This window comes from Rhinatrema bivittatum, chromosome 2 (assembly GCF_901001135.1).
Source record: "Rhinatrema bivittatum chromosome 2, aRhiBiv1.1, whole genome shotgun sequence".
Classification (NCBI taxonomy): domain Eukaryota; kingdom Metazoa; phylum Chordata; class Amphibia; order Gymnophiona; family Rhinatrematidae; genus Rhinatrema; species Rhinatrema bivittatum.
In genome coordinates, this window is record NC_042616.1 from 191,369,059 (window position 1) to 191,394,085 (window position 25,027).

At 43.3% G+C, this 25,027-nt stretch overlaps 1 protein-coding gene across 2 annotated transcripts in view; it reads left to right on the forward strand.

The window, feature by feature from the left end:
- SCIN (scinderin) overlaps positions 1 to 25,027 on the forward strand; it is a 267,968-nt gene that overhangs the window by 98,516 nt on the left and 144,425 nt on the right. The window contains exon 1 of one of the 2 annotated variants that reach the window (XM_029588988.1): positions 9,796 to 9,902. The exons of the other annotated variant lie outside the window; for it this stretch is intronic. The gene's annotated coding sequence lies outside the window, so the exon portion shown is untranslated. Of the gene's footprint in view, positions 1 to 9,795; positions 9,903 to 25,027 lie in introns of those variants that run through there. 2 annotated transcript variants of the gene reach the window in all.

The following is a 25,027-nucleotide window of genomic DNA, read 5'->3' on the forward strand; positions in this document are numbered from 1 at the left end:
CAGGTATTTCTTTTAGCCTCTTGTTCCACAGCTGTGGCTGTGTCTCCTTGGCTATTGATCAAGAAACTCTAGCATGTCTTCAGTTGTTTATGTAATGCAGGATGATCATATGGCTCTTGCGTATTGTTTTCAGTTTGTGTTAGTCTTGCTGTGCTGCTCACCACTGTTGTTTTGATGTCAGGGAGAGCAATCCCAGTCAGCAGGTAATTACTGTTTAAGATGGACTTCAAATGTTCTATGATACACCAGCAACAATCATTAGAATGGGGTCAGGATACTTGACATGTGCAGATCTCTTCCATTAAAGGCATGCATAATATTCAGCAAAGGGGAAACATGGAATCAAAGCAGTGGCTCATTCAGTTGAGGGGTTAGCTCCCCATTATGAATCAAAGGATTTATTTAGAATGTTGTTATGAGTATTCACTGCTGTTATCTACTTGATATATTCTTTGTATGAGAGTTTGATCAAGGGTGACTCCAAAGTAAACTAAGTTTGAGCAATGGGATAATGATTTTCAAGACTGTAATGTTAAGTTGATGTATGTTTCAGAGATTCAAATATGAAAAGCACTTCACTGTGTTTTTTTTGCTGGGTTAGCACATACCCCTAGATTCATCATTTTGCTATAAATTTCGCATGAATAATGCCTGTGATTAAAAAAAGGGGTATGGGCATTTTTTAGTTACTGCAACATGTACTATTTTAGTGCTTTGCATAGGTATTTTAGTGCAACACATGTTAAATTTATCACCCCTGTGATATTTCATGGGCATTGTCTTGTTTTGAGAGAGAGAGAGCGAGACAGACTCTTTCTAAGCCTCTTATATTAGTGAACTATTTATATCACTATAGGAGGGTCATCTAGTAACTCAACTTGATGTTTTGCTGGTGGTCTACAATTTGGGGGCCAGTTTTACATGTACAGTCAGACGTACGAACAGCATAGTACACATCAGTGAAGATTTGATGTGATTTGGAGTGAGGAAAGATACACAAAGATGACATTTCTGCTTCAAGCTAGGGCGAGAGTACACTGTAGAAATCTTATCTTTGGTATGATTCCTCATTCCAAATCACATCAAATCATCACTGATGTATACATCTGTGCTGTTCATACATCTGACTGTGCATGTAAAACTGGACCCCAAACCCTAGAACACCACCAAAACCTCACCTTGAATTATATCAGTTGACCTTCCTATAGTGGTACAAATAGATGACAAATATGTGTGCCACCCCCACAGGTTCCCTCTCCCCCCCCCCCCCCCCCCCCCCCCAGGACTTCACACTGCTCAACACCAGGAAAAAAGGTGTAGTTATTTCCAGCATTAAAACATGCATTACACTATCTCTTGCAATGTTAAACACCCCTTTGACTAAATGTTCAAAATTTGCATTCACATCTCATGATGTGAAAAATTACACATGATTTATCGCGGGTGTTAGGGTCCTAACACCCACAATAACACCCTAACACATTTTGATGAATGACCATGATAATTTGTTCTCATTGTATTGAAAAAATAGGCCACATAAACCACAATTTTAGGGGTTGATATGCAAAGGTCATCTGTCACTGATCAATGTTTTGTTTTCAAATCAATTGATTGGTCATTTCTATAGATGTTATGTAGCGGTGGTATGAGTATGCTTCCTTGTGGGAGAGCATTGATCTTCACTTCCATCTGCGCTGCTTTCCATTTAGTTTGACAAAGAAATGACTGCTTTTAACTAGAGATCATATCAGCTCTGTAAAATATAGATCTTTTGTCATTTCTATGATTTTGTAAAGGAGTTGGTGGTTCACTCTATCATTGGCAGCTACTAGGTCAATGACCATAATTCCAGTATTTTGGCCTCTTTTGAAACCATATTCAGTAGGTTGAATTAGGTTATGCAATTGGCTTGTAGATTTTTCATGGTGAAAACTACTCTACTATACTCAGGTTACATATTTGTCTACTCATTAAAGATTCAGCATCAGCCGTTCATATAATTTGTATTTATGGAATAAGCAAGAAATATGTCTGACTTTCTTCCTGTCAGATCCATATCTTTAGGAGATTTTGTCTGACTGTATATGTTGTATAAAGAGAGGAGCCATTCATGGATCTGAAATCAGAATGTATTTATTTATTTATTATAAGTTATTTCTCGGTTTAGGAGATTGGAGATCATTCCCCCCCCTCTCCCAACAGGGAATCTTTGAAAACTGAGACCCTTAAGAACTATATGGGAAGTTTGGATATCTAAAGCCCTTGAAATTGAGCGTGGCCTGTGGACTCCTCAATGAGAACCTCTGACCAGGGATTACACCTTAATCTAATGAATAGTTCACCAAACTGGTGGCTGCTTTATTCAGCTCCAATCTCAAAGATGTAAGCAGCCAGATCAGACAAGGATCAAGTGGTTCACTTGAGATATTAAGAGAAATCATAAAATGTTCCATTTCATTAGTGCTACAAGAATGAAAGGCATCCCATGTCTTTAATTTCCTGTAATTAGTTTTAGTTTAGTTTATTAATTTCATTAATCACATTTATAATAAAGAGACTCGTAGTGATGTACAATAAAGAATCATCCAATGGAATTAGAGGAGGAGACACCAACAAATCATTGCCACCCGAGGCAGTAAATGATAATAAGAATTGTTTGATATCATCCGTTTTACCAGTAGGAAAATATTCTACCAAGCTATCATGCATGCTACTGTTGCTGTGAGAGATTTCTGCTTTGTAAAATTCAATAGAATCTTAACAGTAGAATATCATTGCCATGGTTTATTTAAAATATATTCAATCTGCATGTCAAATAATCATTTTTTCTGAAATACTGTTTCCAAAGAGAATTACTGGAAATAGATTACATTTTCTGCCAGTTCTTTTCCAAATGTCCTAGACATCTTTTCATATCGCTTAATTCCAGATGAAACCGTGGGGAACATTTCTGATATGAAAAGATTTTCCATTTTATAGGGTGAAAGATCTTTGAATTCCAGATATCAAGCATCTCATCCACGGACTTATTAAAAAGCTCCTCCAAATCTTGCAGTTTTTACTAAAAAAATAAAAAAACCTTTCAGTTTTGATCAAATAACTAGGATGGTATTTTTTAAAAGCTGCAGGTGGAGATTCAAAATTAGCACTATTCAGAACATCAAAGATAAGGAAGTGGTCCAGTAATGAAACGTATACCACCTTAATAATATTAATAGATATTATACAGTTCTCCAACTCTAAGGTAAAAATTAAATTCAAAATGCAGCCAGATTGATGAGTTGGTGAATCTATGATTTGGTAAAAACCTGATGAAGACATGGTACCAAAAAATCTGGTAACAAGGTCAGAATTAACCATATCCTGATGAATATAAAAATCCTCTAAATTAATTAAGTTCTTAAAGTTTAAGGAGATATCTCTGTGAAAGTTGGTAGAATATTTGATTCTAGGTTGTGCCTCTTTTCCCAATAGCAGATCAATACTACTAGTCAGCTTGATAAAGTGAAATTACTACTTACCTGATAAGTTCCTTCCTTTTAATACAGTCAGACCAGGCCAGGCTAGTAGATTATGGATGCCAACTAGTAGATGGAGACAGAGATCAAGAGGCTTGATGATGTCACTTCTTATATACCTCTGTGCTGACAACTGCCTGCCAGTATTTCTGTAACAAGCTGTCTGTGGACAAGCTCAGTATCACCCAGTATCAAATACATCAGATTAAAAACATCCTCCCTTTTTTTTAAACAATAACTAGTGGACTTCCAGAAGAACAAGCAAATAGGGTTGAAAGAGAATTCTCAAGAAGAAATCCTAAACACTCACCTGTAGAAAGGATAAACCCATACTTCTTCTGATCTACCATTCTACTTTCCTACCTGCAAACAAGGTGATTAGGACTCTTTCCTGGTTTGATTGTATTATAGGAAAGGAAATTATCAGGTAAATAGTAATTTCATCTTCCTCTTCATCCAGTCAGGCCAGGCCAGGCCAGATTAGTGGTCTGGCCTGGCCTGACCCAAGCTACTCCCTCTAGGGTGGGATGTTGTTGCAGCTCCACGCAACACCGCCAATGCACAGGAGGTCTTTCCTCAAGCCAAAACATCAAGGCGATAATGCTTAGAGAAGGTATGCAAGGACAACCACATCCCCACCTTACAAATCTCCAAAGGAGATACTAAATACAATTCTGCCCAAAGAACAGTGTGTGCTGTAGTGGAATGAGCCCGCACTTGCTTTGGCAAGGGGATGCCAACATCCATATAAAGTGCCATAATCACCTCCTTAATCCAGCATGCCACTGCAGTCCAAAAGGCTGCTTCACCCTTCCGCTCTCCACCATACACAACAGCAAGTTAATTAGAGCATTGAAAGGTACTAGTGATCTTTAACTACTGCAAACATTTGTCTCCTCACATCCAAGGGACGAAGGAGAGAATAATCCTCAGAATCAACCTGCCTACTGAAGGAAGGCAAGGAAATTGACTGATTCAAATGAAACTCTAAGGCAACTTTCAGAAGGAAGGAGGTAACTGTATGAATCTCAACTCTTTCCTTTGTAATCAATAAGAAAGGCTCTCTACAAGAGAGCACCTGCAACTCAGGTACCCTCCAAGCCGAATAAATGGCTACAAGAAATATTGTCTTTAGTGTAAGTAGCCGAACAGAGATAGAAGAAGAGCAAACTGCGGTACCATTAGGAAAGATAAAACTAGGTTCAGATCCCAAGGCAGAAGTGGTATTCAGAGAGGAGGTCTCATATGTTTAACACCTCTCAAATTTGTGAAACATCCAGATGAGAAGAAAGCAGACTACCATTAATACGACCCCTAAAGCAGGAGAGAGCAGCACCTTTAAGGGATTAAAAAACAATCCTTAGAGAGGCCTTCCTGCAAAAAGTCTAAAATCCATGGAACATGCATAGTCCCAGGGACATACTGCTGCCCTGAGCAGGAGTCCTCAAACACTCTCCAAACCAGCACATAAGATAAGGAAGTGGAGAATTTCTGAGCTTTTAGTATTATAGTCACCACGGCCTGAGAATAACCTTTCTTCATTAATCGTACCCTCTCAAAGGCCAAATCATAAGACAAAATTGGTCCAGATCCTCGTGAAACAGTGGACCCTGTCAAAGGAGCTCTTTGTGAATCAGAAGCCACAAAGGCTTGTCGCAAAGCAGGCACCACAGGCCCGCATACCATGACTGATGAGGCCAGTACCGAGCCAACAGAACTAGCCCCAGTTATTTGGCAACCTTTTAAAGAAGTTTGCTAATCATGGGCCAAGGAGGAAAAACATATAACATCCCCTATCTAGGCCATACTTGAACTAGGGCATCCTTCTCAAATTACATGTGTGCACAGCATGATCTTTCTCTTGTGCTCCCTCAGCAGTACTATCTTGTTCCCCTTCGGCCAAGCCCAAAATGTAGTTGTGGCAGAAGTCTTCTGAAAACAAACTCCTCTCTCACTGTCAGACCCTCTAACTGTCCTCTGATGACTTATCCTGTGCTCCTGCTGCTGTGGTGAGTGCCGCTCAGCAGCTCTGACTTGCAGTCATTTGCCTTGCATTTCTCCCAAATCTTTTTTTAACTTTATTAAATACACAGCGCAAGAAATTGAAGGAGCATAAAAGAAAGTAGCTGGTGTGTGTGTGTGTGTATGTGTACTCCTTTGTGTGAAAAGAGAGCAGGAGAAGAGAGGAAAGTTCCCTTGGATGCTCCCTGGTTCTCACCAGATCAACAGAGGGAGTGAACAATGGCTGTCACCACTGAGCCCCCCATACCTTATCTGCAGGTCTCTACTCTGCTAATAGCAACAGGAGTTCTGACTCAACTGAGGGAGGGAGAACCTGTCTGTCACCTCAGGAGCACACTAGAGTTCTTCTGATCAGCTCGTTAGGCCGAGACCACAGCAGGGAATGCTTTTCAGAATGCTGGAGACAGAGAATACAGGCAGGCTGGGGTCAGCATAGAGGTATACAAGGAGTGATATAAGCGAGCTTGCTGATCTCTGTCTACATCTGCTGTTTAGTGTGCACAATCCACTAGTCTGTGTTATGTGAAGGGAGGCCTTGAAAGGCCTTTGCAAACTGTTGTGCTCGGCGGCTTTAGGAGGCCTTTGCAAACTGTTAGGTGCACACAGGCTTTGGCTAGATGTAGCAAAAGATGCCATGAGCAGCTGCTGCGCGAGAATAGGAGATGTGTGCCCTTGGACCTCAGTGAACCCAGAGAGGAGCTCCAGGGAAACACTGAGGCTGGTGAGACAAATCTGTGTCTGGGTTGAGGACAAGCCCAGGCCCCTGCTGACCTGCATACCTCAGTGAGACCAACCATCCTTGGGTGGTCTCTGAGTGGTCCTCTGACTACTCCAAGCCCTTTTGGACCTGCTGCTGGGAACGGCAATGGCAGCAGGCTGGACAGGAGACAAGGACGCATGACAGCTCTGGAACATGAAGACTGAGACAGGAGACTTGGGGCGTGCAGACTCAGACGAGAAGCTTGGGATGTGAAGACTCAGAAAAGAAGCTTGAGCACGAAGACTCAGGATCAAGGATTAGGAACAAAGTACTGGTTTGAGGCTGCCACACAGCATGCCCTACACAGCCCACCGACACAGGCGGACCCCATGGGCTGGTCATGGACCATGCTTGAGAGCGAAGCGGACTCCATACGACTACGTGGTAATTGAAGCCGGAACATGGCGAAGATTCAGTAGAAGCCTGTACCAAGGCACGTCCTACACAGCCGCCCATGGCTGGTCACAGACTATGCTGGAATGGCACAGGTTCAATCAGAGTCTTAGGCTTGGACAGAGCAGCCACCAGAACATCCGAGGGCTGAGATGATTTCCAGGGTAAGGGACCAAGATGAGACTTGGCTTTAGGCATGAAACATGGGACCAAGACGAGACTTGGCTTCAAGTGAAGATGACCCTCCGGAGACTAGTGCTGCAAAACGAGAAGGCATGCCCATGCCACAAGGTGACGAGACACGACATGACATGCCATGCCAGAGAAGGTAGCGATGAGGAACCAAAGGTCCAGGAAGCAGAAGCGGAGACAAGGCATCAGGAAGGAACATCAGGAAGACCACAAGATATCAGAAAGACCATGAGACATCAGGAAGAGACCAGGAACATGAAGAATGATGAGGGATCCTACGAAGAACAGGAAATACCAGCAGGAGTAAAGACAAGAAGTCCTGGAAAGGAACTAACTCCTTGTGAAGGCAACTAAGGACTGGAAGCTGGGCCCTATATAGGGCTGTAGATCAGGAACGCCCTGGGAGGAGTCCAGCTGGGGCCCATGGCATTTCCGGCCATGGCCCTTTAAATCTATGCAGGAGGCATGGCCAGCACCTTAGGAGGAAATAGGAAGAGGAAGTCAGAACCATGGAGAGCAGCCATGCTGCCGTTGATGCCGGAGAAGCAGGGCTGGGCCGAGAAGTTGGCCCCGATGTCAGAGGCTGTTCTCTGCCGCAGAAGGCAGGCTGGGGAGTGGCTCCATGCCGCAAGGGCACCCGAGGACCGCGGCCTCCGGGCCGCGAAGCTGAAGAGGGCGTAGGCGGCACTCCCTGCTGCAAAAGGCGTAGGCGGCACTCCCTGCTGCAAAAGGGTCCCAATAGGCGTGGCTCCATGCCGCGCTGAAGATTAAAGTCCACGGCTCCTGCTGTGAAGGTCGGCGGCTCCTGCGCTGCGGAGGTATGTGCAGAGTCATAACAGTCTGGCCTCGTGTGATTGGATGAAGAGTGATTGGATGTTTTTAAGAACTAAGACAGCCAGGCTATGTGAAGGAGTCTGAAACAAGGTCTGAAAGATTAATTAAAAATGTGTAGCCTCTTTCTATTCTCTGCAGATGTGCTGAGCTGAAACATGTATTGCCTACTTATAGAAATTATTGAAACTCACAAGGTTTGAAGCAAAACAGCAAAATTGAAATCTGGCACATAGCTGTATATAGCCAACTTTGTGTGAAAAGAGTATAAAGGTCTTGCTACTTGCAATGTACTCCAGAAGTCTGCTGTGAGCTCACTCAGGTCATTCTCCCTTTGAATTCACAGTTAATAAAGTTGAGCCATGTATTCTGCCATCTTAGATTCTCTCTGCTTTTTCTCAGGGCAGTGAGGGAGGTCTAGTGATTCTACTCCAACATCTGTTATCATATCCAACAAATTTCATGCAGTGGTGTCTGTGGTTGCTGGAGCATGCTAAATCAATAACAAAGAGGCCAATATTCAAAATAATCAGAAAATGGATAACTTAGCCAGCTAAAGTTAGCTAGATAGGTTATCTGGGATATTCAGTGGAATAAACATCCTGCCGAGTATCTTAAATAAAGTCATCTGGGTATCCATAGCTGGATAACTTTGAAACCTAACTGGCTATATTTGAATATAGTCAGTTATGTTTCACTCTCATCTGGGAAAATGGTACTGGATAACATGGTACTGGATAACAGCTGCCAAGTGAGGCTTTTAATCAGATCCCCCACACCCCAACTCCCAATGAAGTTCCTGTTCACTCCCCCAAGCCCTCCAAAAGAGTGTCATAAAGTTTAGGGTCTCTAAACCAGTGGAGCTGGCTCAATCCCATTCCCCCAATGCTCTATCCAAATATAGCAGCTTCTGGCCAACTTCTCAGCCCCACCTCCCCAACAACTCCAAACCAAGCTCTTCCACCCCACCCAGCACCTCCAAACCCCAGCTCCCAGCCAAAAAGACTGCAGTACAATCATGCCGCTCCTGCGGGTGTCATGTGTTGGTTTGACAACTTCCAGTGTTGCTGTCAAAGTATATATGAATATAGGCAGTTAAGGTATACTTATCCAGGAACATGTTCCTGGAAAACTTTGCCCCCTGCTCTGAGGAGTAAAAACTTAACTGAAACACTTATTTGGCTAACTCAAAATATCAGAGTTAGCTGGTTAATTTATTCAGCTACCTGAACTCTTCCCTGGAAAGCCTCTGAAATGCCTCCAAGTATTCTGGATACTTTGTATCTCGGTAAACGACTTAACCAGATAAAATATATCCAAATAAGTAGCCTAGATATTTAAACCTTGAGGTTTATCTGGATAACTCAAAAGTTATTCAAACAAAACTCTTTGAATATCAACATCAAAGTGTCTTTACCAATAGCCAGATTAACATATTATTTACTTAAAAAACAAGAATATCCCTAAATACAAAACCCACCACACCATTCTTCTTTCAGGCTCAAGGCTGATAAAGCACTGAATAAGCTAAAGGAGCCAATTGATTAATATTAATTCCCTCCCTCTCCTGAAACCACCAGTAACACACATGGCATCCATTTTATAATCTAATAAACAGTCATGCAACAAATACCATTTGCCACAAGATGACTACATATTTAGAAGAGATAGCGTAAAGTCGTGAAAAGGAGATTTAGAACTGCAAGAGATCATAGAAAACAGAGAAATCTGTGACAGAAAGCAACATTTTTCTCTTATATCTAGGTATCACATGCACCCTCTGCACCAGGTCACAGAAATTTAACTAACTTCCATCAGTTCAGATGAATTGAAACACATAGTTCATTAATTAACTGAATATAGGAATCAAGCAACCTGAGTGTCTCATCCACATAGCTGCACAGCATAAATACCCAGAAATAAAACATTGTTCACATAAGACTTCTCAACCACATGGAAAGCAAAAATAAAGGCATGCCCCTTATTGCACCCTTTCAGCACAATGCCACCAGCATCTGAGCTAGTATTTCAGTTCACCTCAGGCTGACATCACTGGTGGGTGGGGCTGAGAGGAGATTTCCTGGTGAAGCTTGACACAACAACATGGAGCTTTACAGCCAGCAAACAAGCCCCAAGAAGAACTGGTTTGACGGGTTCAGCTTGTTTTAGTCCTGGAAGAATCTCAGGTGAGTAGTGCAGGAATGCTGAAGATTAAAATCAGGAATTTAATAAAATAATCAAAATTCAAGTCAGGCAAGGGCCTGAAAGAATAAAAATTATCTTAACTAACTTTTTGAAATCTAAATATTAGTCAAAATTCAAGCTTCCAACAGCAAGTGATTTCATAAATTGGGAGCTACTTAAAAAAAGCACATTTCCTTCTGCTAGTAAGTCTGACAGATTTCAAAGAATGCTCAACTAAAAGTGCAGCCGAGGATGAATGTAATTGTCAAATGGGATAATAACTGACCAAATAATTTCTCAAACATTTGGTTCCCATGCTCTGTACTGAATTTAAAACCAGGCAGACAATCTTAAATTATAAATAAAACTCAGTTAGGAGCTGGTGCAATTTTTCTAGCACAGGGCATACTCTTTCCCTGTACCCATATCCTGTCACAATATGTGCTGCTGTATTTTACACCAGCTGTAAACATATGATATTTTTCTGGGCTATTCCCCAATAACAAAGAACTACAATAATCAAGCCTCTTGGTGATTATAAAATGTGCTACTTTAAACAAGTCAGTACTGTGCAAAAATGGTCCCAATTGTCTAAGCAGCAGAAGATATTCAAAGCAAGTCTTACATAATAAATGGATCTGGAGAAGCAAAGTTAATTTTCAATAAGTGATCCCAGTTTATGTGCCTGCTCTTGGATGGATATAATTGATCCTTACTGGAAAGGTATAGAGCTCAGTTGTAATACCCCTGGCTCCCTACTTTCCCATTCTTAATTTGCACAGAGTCCAGCCTTGCCTTCTGACGGTAGGGACCCAAGAGGCGATACCCTCTTAGGCAGTGCCAACTCTACCTCGGACCAAGGGTCTACCTTCAGAAGCATAACAGTAATCTAAGGCCATGGACCCAGCAGAGGCTTCAGCCCTGCAAGCCATTCCCAGCTTGGCCCAGAAGATAATGGAACAACAGAGGATGTTGGATTCCATGGCAGCATCTATGGACCGACTCAACGCCCGTCTGGATGCAGTGGTCGCAACACACGCAAGTCCTCCACCAGCACAAGCACCGCCGGCAATACATGGCTACCCTCGACTGGTAATTCCACTGCCATCTCCCCCACTTTATGCCGGGGAACCTCGTCTATGCCTGGGATTTCTCGACCAATGCAGCATGCATTTCCATCTTCAAGCTACCCTCTTTCTGGATGACATAACTAAGACGACATACATCTTGTCCTTATTGGAAGGCAAGGCTCTGGCTTGGGCTTCCCCACATTTCCTGGAACTATTTTGGACAGTGTTTGAGGAACCCGGAAAACAAACAACCGCAGGTTCCGACCTTCTTCATCTCCGTCAAAGAGGACGTTCACTCACGGACTACACCATCGAATTTAGAACCCTAGCAACTGAATTCCATTGGGAGGAATGTGTTCTCCGGACTATATACATCGAAGGACTGTCAGTTAGGATTAAGGACGAGCTGGCAGCTCGGGAACTTCCATCCTCCTTAAATTCTCTCATTGAACTAGCCACCAGAATTGACCGCTATCTACAGGAAAGGGCTCGTGAAGGCCTGAGTTCGAGAAGACGCATGGCAGTTCCTGTTGCTTCACATTCATCCTCTTCTGCCTCTTGAGATTCCTCTACCACCGAGGGGATCATTGAAGAACCCATGCAGTTGGGTAGAGGCCCTCTCTCACCGGAAGAATGTCAAAGATGCCATAAGGCTGGCCTCTGTCTATATTGTGGAGGGTCGGGTCATCACATTGAGGGCTGTCCTACATGTCCAGGAAACTACAAAGCCTAGGTTCCACGGGGGAGTAACCCTAGGCATCAATTTACCAGCTCCCCCAGTCATCTTGCCTGTTACCCTTGTCATTGGAGGACATAAATTTACCACACAGGCTTTAGTATATTCTGGGGCCGGTGGAGACTTTATCTTGCAAGAAGTGGTGGAACAACTTCATATTCCCACTCGTCCTTGCCTGATGCTGTTGATTATCTCCTCCATCCACGGAGAACCCTTGCCTGGAAGAATAACACACTACACGGTACCTCTGGACTGTCACATTGCACCCAACCATATAGAACAAATCACTTTCTATGTCCTCCAGAAAGCTATTCATCCAGTTGTTCTCGGTATTCCCTGGCTGCAATGGCACAATCCACAGTTTGATTGAACATCCTTAAAACTCACTCATTGGGGTCCAGCATGCCACGAAACCTGCCTAAAAGGAATTACTCCCTCTTGTAGTTTCATCTGTACCTCTCTCCTGGAGAATTTTGCCTTTCAGTACAAACAATTTGCGGATGTTTTCTCCAAAGAGGCCGCAAATACCTTGCCTCTGCATCGAGATTTTGACTGTGCGATTAACTTGCTTCCTGGATCCACATCACCTCGGGGTAGAGTCTATCCCTTGTCCACTTCTGAGACTCTGCCATGTCCGAATATATCCAGGACAATCTTCAGAAGGGGTTTATCCAAAGATCCACATCCCCCACCGGGGCTGGGGTTTTTTTGTCGGGAAAAAAGATGGAACTTTACGTCCTTGTATCGACTACTGGGGACTGAATGCTATTACTATCAAGGATCACTATCCATTGCCCCTTATTGCTAAACTATTTGATCGCCTACAGGGAGCCCGGGTATTCTCCAAATTGTATCTTCGAGGAGCATATAACCTAGTCAGGATTCGTCAGGGTGATGAGTGGAAGACAGCTTTTAACACCAGAGATGGTCACTACAAATATCTTGTCATACCGTTCGGACTAACCAATGCTCCTAGTGTCTTTCAGCACTTTGTTAATGAAATATTTAGAGACTTGCTCTTCGTCTGTGTGGTAGTCTACCTAGATGATATTTTGATTTTTTTTCCTGCGATTTACAGACGCATCGTCAACACGTTATTCAAGTATTGCAACATCTGAGAGAGCATCGACTCTATGCCAAACTAGAGAAATGCATTTTTGAAAAAGAATCATTACCTTTTTTGGGGTATATCATCTCTAAGCAAGGTTTTCAAATGGATCCCATTAAATTGAAATGCATCCAAGAATGGCCTCAGCCTAGTGGTCTACACGCACTCCAGCAATTCCTTGGATTCGCAAACTTCTATCGTAGTTTTATCCAGAATTTTTCCAAGCTGGCTGCGCCCCTTACTGCACTCACTCATAAGGGGGCAAACATCAAGACCTGGCCTTTAGAGACTGAAGAAGCCTTTCAGGCTCTCAAAGAATCCTTTCTACTACAACCTTGCCTCTGGCATCCTGATCCCAGACGTCCGTTTATAGTGGAGGTTGATGCCTCCGCTGAAGAAGCAGGAGCTGTCCTGAGCCAGATTGACATATCAGGGACATCTCATCCGTGCTCCTATTTCTATAGAAAATTTTCTTCAGCTGAACGCTATTCCATTGGCGACAAGGAACTTCTAGCTATCAAGCTCGCATTCAAGGAGTCGTGACAGTGGTTGGAAGGAGCACAGTACCGTATCACTGTTTTCACGGACTATAAGAACTTGGTATACCTCCAACAAGCTCAACGCTTGAATCCGCGTCAGGCTCGCTGAGCACTTTTTTTCACACGTTTTGATTTCAAACTGCGATATCGAACAGCTAACAAGAACATCAAGGCTGATGCGTAGTCCCGATCTTTCTCCAATGAGGACTTTGAGGAGCCAATTCAAAACATTATTGACCCAGCTTGCATCATCCTCTCTGCAACTTTCACGGTCCCACCTTGCAAGACTGTGGTGCCCAAAAGGCTTCGTAATAAAGTATTAAAATGGGGACACAATTCCCAATTGGCCAGACATTCGGGACATATACGGACGCAAGCCCTTATCCAACAACATTATTGGTGGGCCGAGTTGCGCAAGGACATTCGCACTTACGTAGATTCGTGTCCAATCTGTGCTCAGCACAAGAGTCCTACAGGGAAGGCTTGGGGGCAATTACAACCGCTTCCAACTCCTACGAGACCATGGACTCACATCTCCACGGATTTTATTGTGGATCTTCCATCTTCTGAAGGACATACTGTGATATGGGTAGTAGTGGATCGATTTTCGAAAATGGTTCACTTCATTCCGCTATCCTCCCTCCCGTCTGGCCCAGCTATTCATGTGACATATCTTCCGCCTTCACGGAATTCCTCAGCACATCACATCTGACCGTGGTTCACAATTCATGGCCCGATATTGGCGGAGCCTCTGTACCAAGTTTCGCATTGCTCTGGACTTCACCACAGCATTCCACCCTCAGGCAAACGGTCAGGCGGAACGTACTAATCGTACTTTGAAACAAATTTTATGCATGTATGTTTATACTCGTCAGGATGACTGGGCAGCACTGCTTCCCTGGGCGGAGTTCTCCCACAATTTTCATGCGGGTACCTCGACTGGGGCTTCACCGTTTCAAATTGTCTTCGGGTGACAACCCAGGCTGACTTTGCCTCTATCTCTGCCTGTTTCATCCCCGGCGGCCCAGCTTACAGCCCTGCAACTGAAGAGACTTTGGGTTCATACCCAACAGATGCCATGCAAAGCAGCTAGTACCGCAAAAATATTTGCAGACAGACATTGACGACCGGCTCCTCGGTTTCATCCAGGGGAGAAGGTGTGGCTCAGCACCAGATATATCCACTTAAGAGTTCCTTTGATGAGATTGGCCCTTGGCTATATTGGCCCTTTTCCGGTGATGCAGAAATTGGGTCCTGTGACCTATCAACTACGTCTGCCTGCCACACAGCGAACACACAATTCCTTTCATGTGTCGCTGTTGAAGCCATTGGTCCTCACTTGGCCCTCCCGGAAGGCTCCCGAAGCTCTACAACTGAGGGCTGAGGAAGAGACTATATACCAGGTTCGTGAGGTTCTTGATGTCCGGAGAAGAGGCCTGGGAAGGTTTTGGGCCAGAAGAGAATTCCTGGGAACCTGCTACTAACATCCTGGATAAGACTCTTCTCCAGAACTTTCACTCTGAACACCTGGGAAAACCCAAACCTTCTAGAGGGAGGCCTAAAGGAGGGGGTACTGTTATGGCTGCCAGCTGTGGTGGGCCACGACCAGGACCAGGTGTCATGGCCGCCAGCTGCGGTGGTCCACGACCGGGGCCGAAGACTCACCTGAGGTGTCAGGCCGCCTCCGGGGATTCCACAGAGGCAGGCAGGTCTCTTTCGAAATGCCTTCATGGCCTCTGCCACTGCTGGGCCCGGCCACCTGTGTTCTTTTTTGGCCGGGCTGTCTCCTCCCACTCTGGTCTCCCTAGAGCTGTGCATGCAGCAGAGACCTTGCATTTAAAGGGGCCACGACAAGAAATTGTCATGGCGCCTCCCTGTGAACTCCACCTTCCAGGTTGCTATTTGAGGCAAGGTCTGCTCCTCAGACCTTGCCTTGGCTTCTTGGCTTTTAGTGGTTCCGGTGCTCCGAGTTCCTGTCTTCTCAGTTCCTGGTTCTGCTTCTGCTTCTCTACCAGTTGGTCGGAATTCTTCAGGCTTTGACCCTTGGACCGGCTTCCGACCATTCTTCAGGCTTTGACCCTTGGACTGGCTACTGACCATTCTTCTGGCTTTTGAACCTTGGACCGGTTTCCGACCATTCTTTGAGCTTCGGCTCCTGGACTGACTTTTGACCTGCTGGAGGCGCCAGCTATCTGGACTATATGACCTGCAGGAGGCACCTGCATTCAGATCTCTTCTCTGTCTTCAAGGATCCACCTGAGTCCAGCCTCGCCTTCCGACAGGGACCCAAGAGGGGTTACCCTCTTAGGTAGTGCCAACTCTACCTCGGACCAAGTGTCCACCTTCAGAAGCATAACACATTCAGACTGGCCAGTAGGTGTTGCTGTTGAGCAACGGCTGGTTCTTTCTCCATTTGGGATCAGTGAACCCTGCCTCCACAACATCTTCTGGCATTAAGCCAGCTCCTCAAAATAATGACTTGATAATGTCACTCTGATATCTTGACACTTTTCCAAATTGACGTGCACTGACCTGCTTCTGTTCTTGATCTCCAGACTATGACATCTGCATCTATTCACATTATTCTGCATTATTTAACCCTACTTTCAACCTTTGTATCATTTGTAAACATGAAATTTCTATCTTCAACTTTCTTATGTTAGGTAGCGAGAGAGGGAGACCATAAACCTTGTTTATTGTATAGTAGTTTTATGATATCTTAATTCTTGCATGTACAAATTTAAGGGTATTTATTTTCCTGTAAAGACAAAACAAGCAACCACTGGAAAACTGTCACTGCTTAGTTTTTATATTAGTTTATTTATAATATATTAAGAGATGAAAAAACTAGAGAATCTTAATAAGAAGTACTTAAAATTGATGAGTGTCTAAGTCTACTAAGTGTATGCCCATTGTATTTATTTATTTGTAGATTGTTGATGAAGAAAATCAAATTAAAGACTGAAACCTTATTCTCAACATGTATTCCCATAGAAAACAGATATTTAAAACGGAGGTTTCTCAAGTTACTACATTGGCTTCCTATCCGTTTCCACTTACAACTCAAACCTCTCTTATTTACCTGCATATGTTCTCACTTTATAGTTTCTCATTACCTATATTTCCTTCTCTCTTCCTATTTCCTTCCTTGTGAACTCCATTCATTAGGCAAGTCGCTCTTATGTGCGCCCTTCTCTTCCACAGTCAGCTCCCAGCTCCGCACTGTCCACCTTGCTGTGCTGTATGCTGGTATACACTTCCTGAGTTGGTGTGTCATGCTCCCTTTCTGGTCATGTTCAAATCCAGTCTAAAACTCCATCTTCAGAGGCTGTTTTTAAATCATAATCACTGCTCTATAATAAATCCATTTCCTATTGTCATGTATGTTTGTCTTTATTAGATTGTAAGTTCCATGAGCAAGGACTCTCTCTCATGCATAGCTACACAGTGCTGTGTACATTTAGTAGCGCTTTAGATATGTCGTAATAGTAATAGTAGTAAGACCGAGATTGTTCTGATTCACTCAGGGCCTTTGAACTCTGGTGCATGTACTTTTATGACAATATTGTTTTGATCAATAAATTTTCATTTTCAGTAACTATCCAGTAAAAACTAAGCGATGAATCTCTGATATTGCTAATGGGGTAAAGTGCATAGCCACTTACATCCAGCAAATCTGTTTAATAGCATATAAGATTGGATAGCCTTTTCTGCAACCTTTCCGTCTGTTAATAAAAAGCTGACTAAGCAGTAAGCTGCAAATCCTGTGCAAGCGTCCAAGAACATGCTTCTCATGGGCATACTGGGTTCAGTTTTGTAAACATGAACATATCAAGCAAAGTCTTTATTTTCAAGGACCAAATATATGGCATATAACGGGAGAAACATTTATGAGAATGACAGGTTTACAATTACATTTCAGGCAATACTAGGGCTTAGTCTGGGCTTGTAATTTTCCTTTCCCAGTTTGACTGAAGAAAGGAAGAGGAAAGTGGTTGCCCTCAGCTGAGGCAAACCTGCTTCTCCCGTTCCATCCACTCTGCAGTGAAAGAACTAAGCCGACAGTGCAGGGACACAGTCAGAGAAGATTCTGGGTCCCTGTGAGTGCTCCTCCCCCACCTCTGTATGACCCAAGGTTTCATTTCTGGCAAATTCTTGAAGGGAAAACATTCTACAGATCAAAATTGTGCAAAGAAATGTATATGCACAACGTGCAGCAGAACCTTTATAAGAATCTTAAATCGAGTCCTTTCAAGCTAAAGTTTCACAGAACCTTTTGCTCAAGTGATTCCTTGTTCACATTTTCTGAGGAATATTTTCCATTCCAAAGGTTCCAGGAAGTCTTTCTAGATAGTACAAGTAAAACGACTTGCAGGCTGTTTGTACTTTTGAGTCCCACTTTGACTTAAATCTGGGCTTAATAGTTTTCCATGGGGTTTATCTTTTGTATTTTATTTTTATATATCACTTACAAGTAGAGATGGGCAGATGGATTGGGATTTGCAAATTAAAGAAGACCTAGTGCTGATTTGGATTTAGCATAAAGAAAACAAAACATAATTAATTAGGAAGTAATTATATATTGCACGTGAACATCTGCTTGTAACCTTCAAAGCAGGTATTAATTATATGTAGACTACATCCACATAATCAAACCAAACTCTGGTAAAGTTCACAAATTCAAATCCTTTAACCCTTCCATCAGTGAAAAGTATGGAATAAATTCCTATTTCAAGATGGCTAGAGATTGGATGCCTAGTTTTAAAATTCTGAAACATACTGCTGCAAAGCTCAGAAAATGCTGCAAGAAAAGCCAATTAAACTGAACTATAACAAACTCAGTCAGATAGATCAGCATGGAGTCTGACTTTAGTAAGATTAAAATATTATGGTGACTCTCTGTTGTGTGGTGGTAGTTTGGGGGTGGACACTGGGACAGAGGGCAAGAGCAAAGCTGCCAGACCGAGGAAGAGGTCAATGCTGTGCAGTCACTGTCGGCAGACTCTACATCTTGGTGCTGTGATACCAAATGAGGGAACTGTGGATGATATTTCTGAGTGGTGTATCTGATAATCATCCAAAGCTCTCATCAGCAGTTAAAGAAAATAACTATAAAAAAGAACAGAAATTAAACTTGGGGTATAAGTAGAGCTCATATATCATACAGAGATATAATGGACCTTAAAGGAAAAAAATATAACATAGACAATTATTCCCCTTTAAAGTTATTGAACTAGGGAAAAGCTCATTTTCCTTCCAGTAAGATCTTGTTGTGCAGACTAATCATTCTCTGGACGTTCAGTTGTTAAGAAGTCATTTGTAAATTATTTTAAAATGTGGTGGCTTCCTGATTGTTTTCAATGTTTGATGTTCAGCAATAACAGTGATTTTATCATCCTGTAGTTCCCAGCAATGGGGCTTTCAACTGTCAGCTATTAAAGTGCTTGATAACAGGTCAGCAGTTCTTATGTAAGATCTTGTAGTTTAACCTCATCTTTCTTCAGAAAAGCAGAAGGCAATTATCAAGCTGACCAAGGAATGAGTATTAGATAAGGAGATGGCATGGCTGACTCATTATGACATCTGATTTTTTTTTTTCCCTTTTTTAGCATAAATAAATACCAAACTTTCAAGTGGTATCATATATAAGCAAATTTGGTCTTTCTCAGACAACTTTTTTTTTTTAATGTATAAGCAAAAGTATGATTTGAAAGAAGAGCTGTGTGACCATGAGTCATTTGTCAGGACAGAGCTTAGTGTAGAGGACCATGTGGTAGCGGGTCACCAGGATCATGTGAGGTAGTCCTGCTCTTTCATAACCTATCACACAGTTTTTATGAGTATTTCTCATTTGAACACTGTGAAAGAAAGCAGTTGAAAAAACAGACCTGTTTCCCTTGTATCATACCTTATGAGGCCTTTCCATGGCCTGAAGAGTTTATTTTCAGGTTTTATCATATTTTATCCTAATTTATAAATTATTGGCTTCAATCATAATTTCTGCTACCAGCTAGACTGGTAATATTAACTTCAGTTGTAAAGCATTTTTCCATTCTGTGGTCAAAACATTTCCTGTAGAGATTCCTTTTATCAATGAATAGCCAAGCTCCCTAGATGAACAATAGCATGGGACACAGAAAACTAGGAGCTGGAAAAGTAATGGTTATTTGTTGTTTTTTTTAACTATGGAATAGAGTAGGGTAGAGAGAAGCCAAAACAAAATTATGATCTGTGATTACAATAATAAACCTCACCCATGTTCTGGCCATTCACCTGCAGGTATGGGGTTTTATGGGATCACAATCACATACTACAATAACATGGATACCCAAAAAACTCTTACATAAATAAATTGCTATGGCAATCTTGTAAACCCTGTACACAGATTAAGAGCCACATTATCTGAGGATTACAATTGTGGATTTCACTTTTTGGATCATACTTAATCTAGACTGCCAAATCTTTTTAAGGGGCTGAATTTCTTTTAACAATGATTGTAGCAATTTTCTCCACCACTATCATTACCAATGTCCTTTGCATTATTATCAGAGTATACAACCTCAGTGCCATAACCTAAATGTAACCCCATCACTGGGTGCTGGCTGCTCGCCATAAAAGAATTTGTAGTCTCTCTTGGTGCTGAGCCACTCCGGCTAGTTCGAACACAAGGCTGAGTGCTTTGTTGGTAGGGGGACAAGAAAGACTCTTTCAGGCCCAGAGTGACAGAGTGCTAGGGTACTCTTTTTCCTTGGGGAGGCACACTGAATTGTCCCACTATGAGGGCTGTAAGTGCCAATAACCACATGGGAGGCTTTGGTTTAGTGTCCAGAAATAAAGTCTTTACTAATGGGTAATCATGTGAAATAATGGCACAATTAACAAAGTCCTCAGCGCCACAGCAGTTCTCAGAGGTTCTTCATGAGTAGTGGATACCTTGCCACTGCAACTTACTTCATTATTTATTTATTCATTTTATTTTATTTATTTAAAAGCATTTCATTGCTTTCCAGACAAGTCTTCCAAAGCGATTTACAACATAGATTTAAAACAATAGGTTGTTGAAGGAAGGGAGATGTTAATAGTTATATCCTCTTAATTCATTTATTAGCATTCTAAAGCTATTGGCTCTATCTCCTACTACCCCTGGAAATAACTTCTATAGAGCAGCAAGACATAGCAGGACTGGAGAAATACATATAAGTGAGAGCTCCTGATCCATGGAATTTGCAATCTAGTCGAGAGAAAATAAGATGTTTCAGAAAACATGACTAAATTTGAAAAGACTAAGATCTTACGGGCCGATTCAGTAAAGTCCGCTGGAGAGTGGGCAAACGCCTGCTCTCCCGGCACGCGCACAGGCCACTCTCCTGTGCACGCGATTCTGTATTTAAATGAGGCCTGGTGGTAAAAACGAGCAAAAGGAGGCGCTAGGGACACTAGCGCATCCCTAGCGCCTCCTTTTGGACCGGAGCGGCGGCTGTCAGCGGGTTTGACAGCCGACGCTCAATTTTGCCGGCGTCGATTCTCGAGCCCGCTGACAGCCATAGGCTCGGAAACCGGATGCCGGCAAAATTAAGCATCCAATTTTCGACCCGACAGCTGCCGGCCAACTTCAAAATTTTTTTTTATTTTTTTTTTTACTTTTGGAAAGTTTCGGGACCTCTGACTTAATCACCATGATATTAAGTTGGAGGGTGCACAGAAAAGTTTTTACTGCTTTTCTGTGGACTTTCCCGGTGCTCGAAGAAATTAGCGCCTACCTTTGGGTGGCCTGTTAGAAAGGCAGTATTTAAGATTTAAAATCAACTTCAAAAGCTGGGTTTTTAGGAGATACTTCAGTATGGCCAGAGAGGGAGCATGGCGCATCAGCTCAGGACTGCCCACTAGTACTTACTGGGGTAGATCTTTAAAAACTATGCGATCGCGTACTTTTGTTCGTGCACCAGGCGCGAACAAAAGTACGCTAGATTTTATAAGATACGCGCGTAGCCGCGCGTATCTTATAAAATCCGGGGTTGGCGCGCGCAAGGGGGTGCACATTTGTGCAACCTGCGCGCGCCGAGCCCAGCGCGGCCTGCCTGTTCCCTCCGAGGCCACTCCGATTTCGGAGCGGCCTCAGAGGGAACTTTTCTTCGCCCTCCCCCCACCTTCTCCTCCCTTCCCCTACCTAACCCACCCCCCCCCCGGCCCTACCTACCCCCCCCCCCCACCTTTGCGCGCGTCGGCCGGCAGCCCCGCTCCGTCCTCCGGTCCCGGGGGCTGGTCTGGAGGCCTCGACCACGCCCCCGGGCCGGCGCCATGCCCCCGGGCCCGCCCCCGAAACGCCGCGGCACGCCCCCGAAACGCCGCGTCGTTTCGGGAACGCCCCCGGACACGCCCCCTCCCTCCCCTTTTCTAAAGCCCCGGGACTTACGCGCGTCCAGGGGCTTTACGCGTGCCGGCGGCCTATGCAAAATAGGCATGCTGGCGCGCGCGGGCCTTTTAAAATCCGCCCCACTGGTTTTAACTAATTTTAATGCTGAAAAATTAAATATAAAAATATCAATGGGCTGAGAATTTTGGGCTAGATTGTAAGGACTGGACTGTCCTTACAATGCATTGTAAGGTTTATGCACTGTCTAATTTAACCATCTACCTGCCTATCTACCTATTTGTCATTCTGTCTAAAAATATTTCTTCTGTTAATTTTGTTTTTTATTTCGTAAGGTATAAAACAAAAGGGGTCGATTTTAAGACCCTCATGCACACGTTCATGTGCAAACAGTTCTCGGCGCGCGCACTTGGATGCGCTGATTTTATAACATGCGCACGCTGGAAAGTACAGGTTATAAAATCTGATGGCCGGATTTTAAAATTCGCGTGCATATGTGTGGGCAGCCTGCGACTCATGCACCCAAAGGGGGAGGAACTAGAAGCTGGAGTCCATGTAAGAAGGTGAGGGGGCCATGCCGCGGGTCTGCCGTGGACGGCACACGTAACGACAGCCATTGTTTGCCAAAAAGTAGTGCTTGTCAATAAGCTGTTCCCTATTATCTGGACAAGCGGAGTGTGCTTCATTCCTTTCAGGACATATCTCAGATGTTTAATAGAAGCCATCTTCCACTGATTAGGCCCTCATAAAGCCAAGGGACTGTCTGTGATAGTCCTTTTGTTAATAAAGCTGTGGTTTAACATATGCACATTGAAAAGGAGTCAGCATTAACAAAAAATGACATTATTGCCAAAAAAGAGTTACTGTGCTGACATCTGAAATATCTAATCCTGCTCAGAGAATAAACAAATGAATAATTGTAGCGATCTCACAAGCCGCCAACCAGGCATTATCAGAAAGTCGTCAAGCTCCTTAGTATTGTAGCTCTGCTTCAACGGTCGCCCGTATGACATAGTGAGGGCAAAGGTAGCGCCGGCGCCATTTTGAATATTGGCAATACGGCCCGCGTGCAGGAGGTCGCTCCCGGACCCCCGCTGGACTTTTGGCAAGTCTTGTGGGGGTCAGGAGGCCCCCCAAGCTAGCCAAAAGTCCCTGGGGGTCCAGCGGGGGTCCGGGAGCGATCTGCTGCACGCGTGACGTCGGGAGCCAGGAACCAAAATGGCGCCGGCGCTACCTTTGCCCTGTCACATGATAAGGGCAAAGGGCCACCGGTGCCATTTCTCTTAACGCAGCCGTGGCCAGAGAGTGGGAGATCGTGCCGGGACCCCGCCACTGGACCCCAGGTAATTTAAAACATTTTGGGGGGGTTCGGGAGGGTGAGGGATTTGTTTTAAAGGGTTGGGGTGGGTTTTAGGGTTGCTTTGGTGTGCCGGTTTTCCCGCGCCCTATTTAATGATACAATACAAATGCCCCTGACGATAAATCGGGGGCATTTGTATTGTATCGTGCACTCTAACGATTTTGGACAATTTTAAAATTATCTGACGATAATTTTAATCGTTCAAAAACGATTCACATCCCTAGTGCTTATTGTCGAGCATCACAATCCCTAGTTTCTCTGGGAGACAGCTTTCTATGAAATTAGTTAGTTCAGAACCTTTTACTGATTCCAGACGGCCCAAGATCCACAAGTTATTTCAATGGCTTCTATTTTCTTAGTCATCGAGCTTCTCTAGTAAGTGTTATACGATTCTGTTATACGAGCCTCTGCCCATACCATTCTGTCCTCTTGCGAAAAAACACATTGTTCGACTGTTTCAATTCTCTGCATGTGGCTCTCATGCCACTCCTTTATCTCTTCCATAGCAGTTTGAAGTTTGATAAGGTGCTCATCTAGCACTGAGGTTTTGCTGTTTGTAATCTGCTGCATGATATCATCAGACTCCAAAGACGTTTTTCCTTTGCTCTCCATAGCTGCCATTGTTGCATCTCCCATCTTGCTTTTGTTGCATGTACTGAACGCCATTTTTGTGCTTATACCTCCTTGATTCTTTGCATAGAAGAGATTACAACTCTTGTAGCACGAAGAGCCACAGCCAGTTGCCTAGCTGCATTGCTCATTTCTCCATTTTCTCATGGAAATCTCTGGTTTGAGGGATGTGTCTTGGAAGCTTTTGTGCCCTGCATCCGATCACTGAGACGCCATATCCAAAAGTCAACTTTCAGTGTAATTTTGATTCAAAACAGAAAGCCAGACTGATTTTCAGTGTGTTTGATTGAAAAAAAAATTGGTTAATTTTCAATCTGATTTAAAAAGAAAGCTAGGTATATTTTCAGTATATATTTAATTTAATAAAGAAAGCTAAGTTAAATTTCATTATCTTTTATTTCTTTCCTTCCCTCCCACTCACCTCATCCTCCACAGAGGGGTAGATTTTAAAAGGTGCGCGCAGGAGTAGATTTGTTCGCGTAACCTGGCGCGAACAAATCTACTCCCAATTTTATAACATGTGCGCGCTGCCACGCGCATGTTATAAAATACAGGATCGGTGCATACTTACTACATTAACTAAATTCTATAATGATACCTTAATTCAGGGGCATGTCTTCGCAAGACATGAATCAATCCCTGATTATCGTACTTCCAAAAAATTCAAAAAGACCTAACAGAGGTGGGATCTTATCATTCTATCTCCCTAATAAGTATAGATATGAAAATATTTGTGGATGTATTGGATGGTGGAATTAGCAGTGTGCTTCTAAAAATTATTCACCCAGGTCAGACTGGATTCATCAAAGGAAGGCATGGCAACCTTACTCTTAGGAAATTGTTTGCTACTTTATCTCAGAAAACAAGAAAGCGATGGTCATCAGCTTGGATGCAGAAAAGGCTTTTGATTCAGTATGCTGGCAATATATGTTCTGGGTTCTTGAACTATTTGGATTTGAGGGGACTAATATGACATGGTTGAAAATATTATATAGAGAAATCTCACTGCACATTTCTTGATAAAAGGCAATATTACTAATAGTTTCAAATTACAAAGGGAAATTAGTCAGGGATGCCCATTGTCACCCCCTTCTATTCCTCCTTGCAGTAGAGCTTTTGGCGATTAAGTTGCGAGCACATCCTAAATTCCAGGGAATCACAGTGAGGAAAACTAATCAAAAGATCTCCCTATTTGCAGAAGATATTCTGCTATTTTAGGAGACCCCCCCCCCCCCGAACTGGAATAGTAGCAATCCAACAGATTTTTGGTTTGAAAATTGATTTCACTAAATCAGAAGCACTACCACTATATG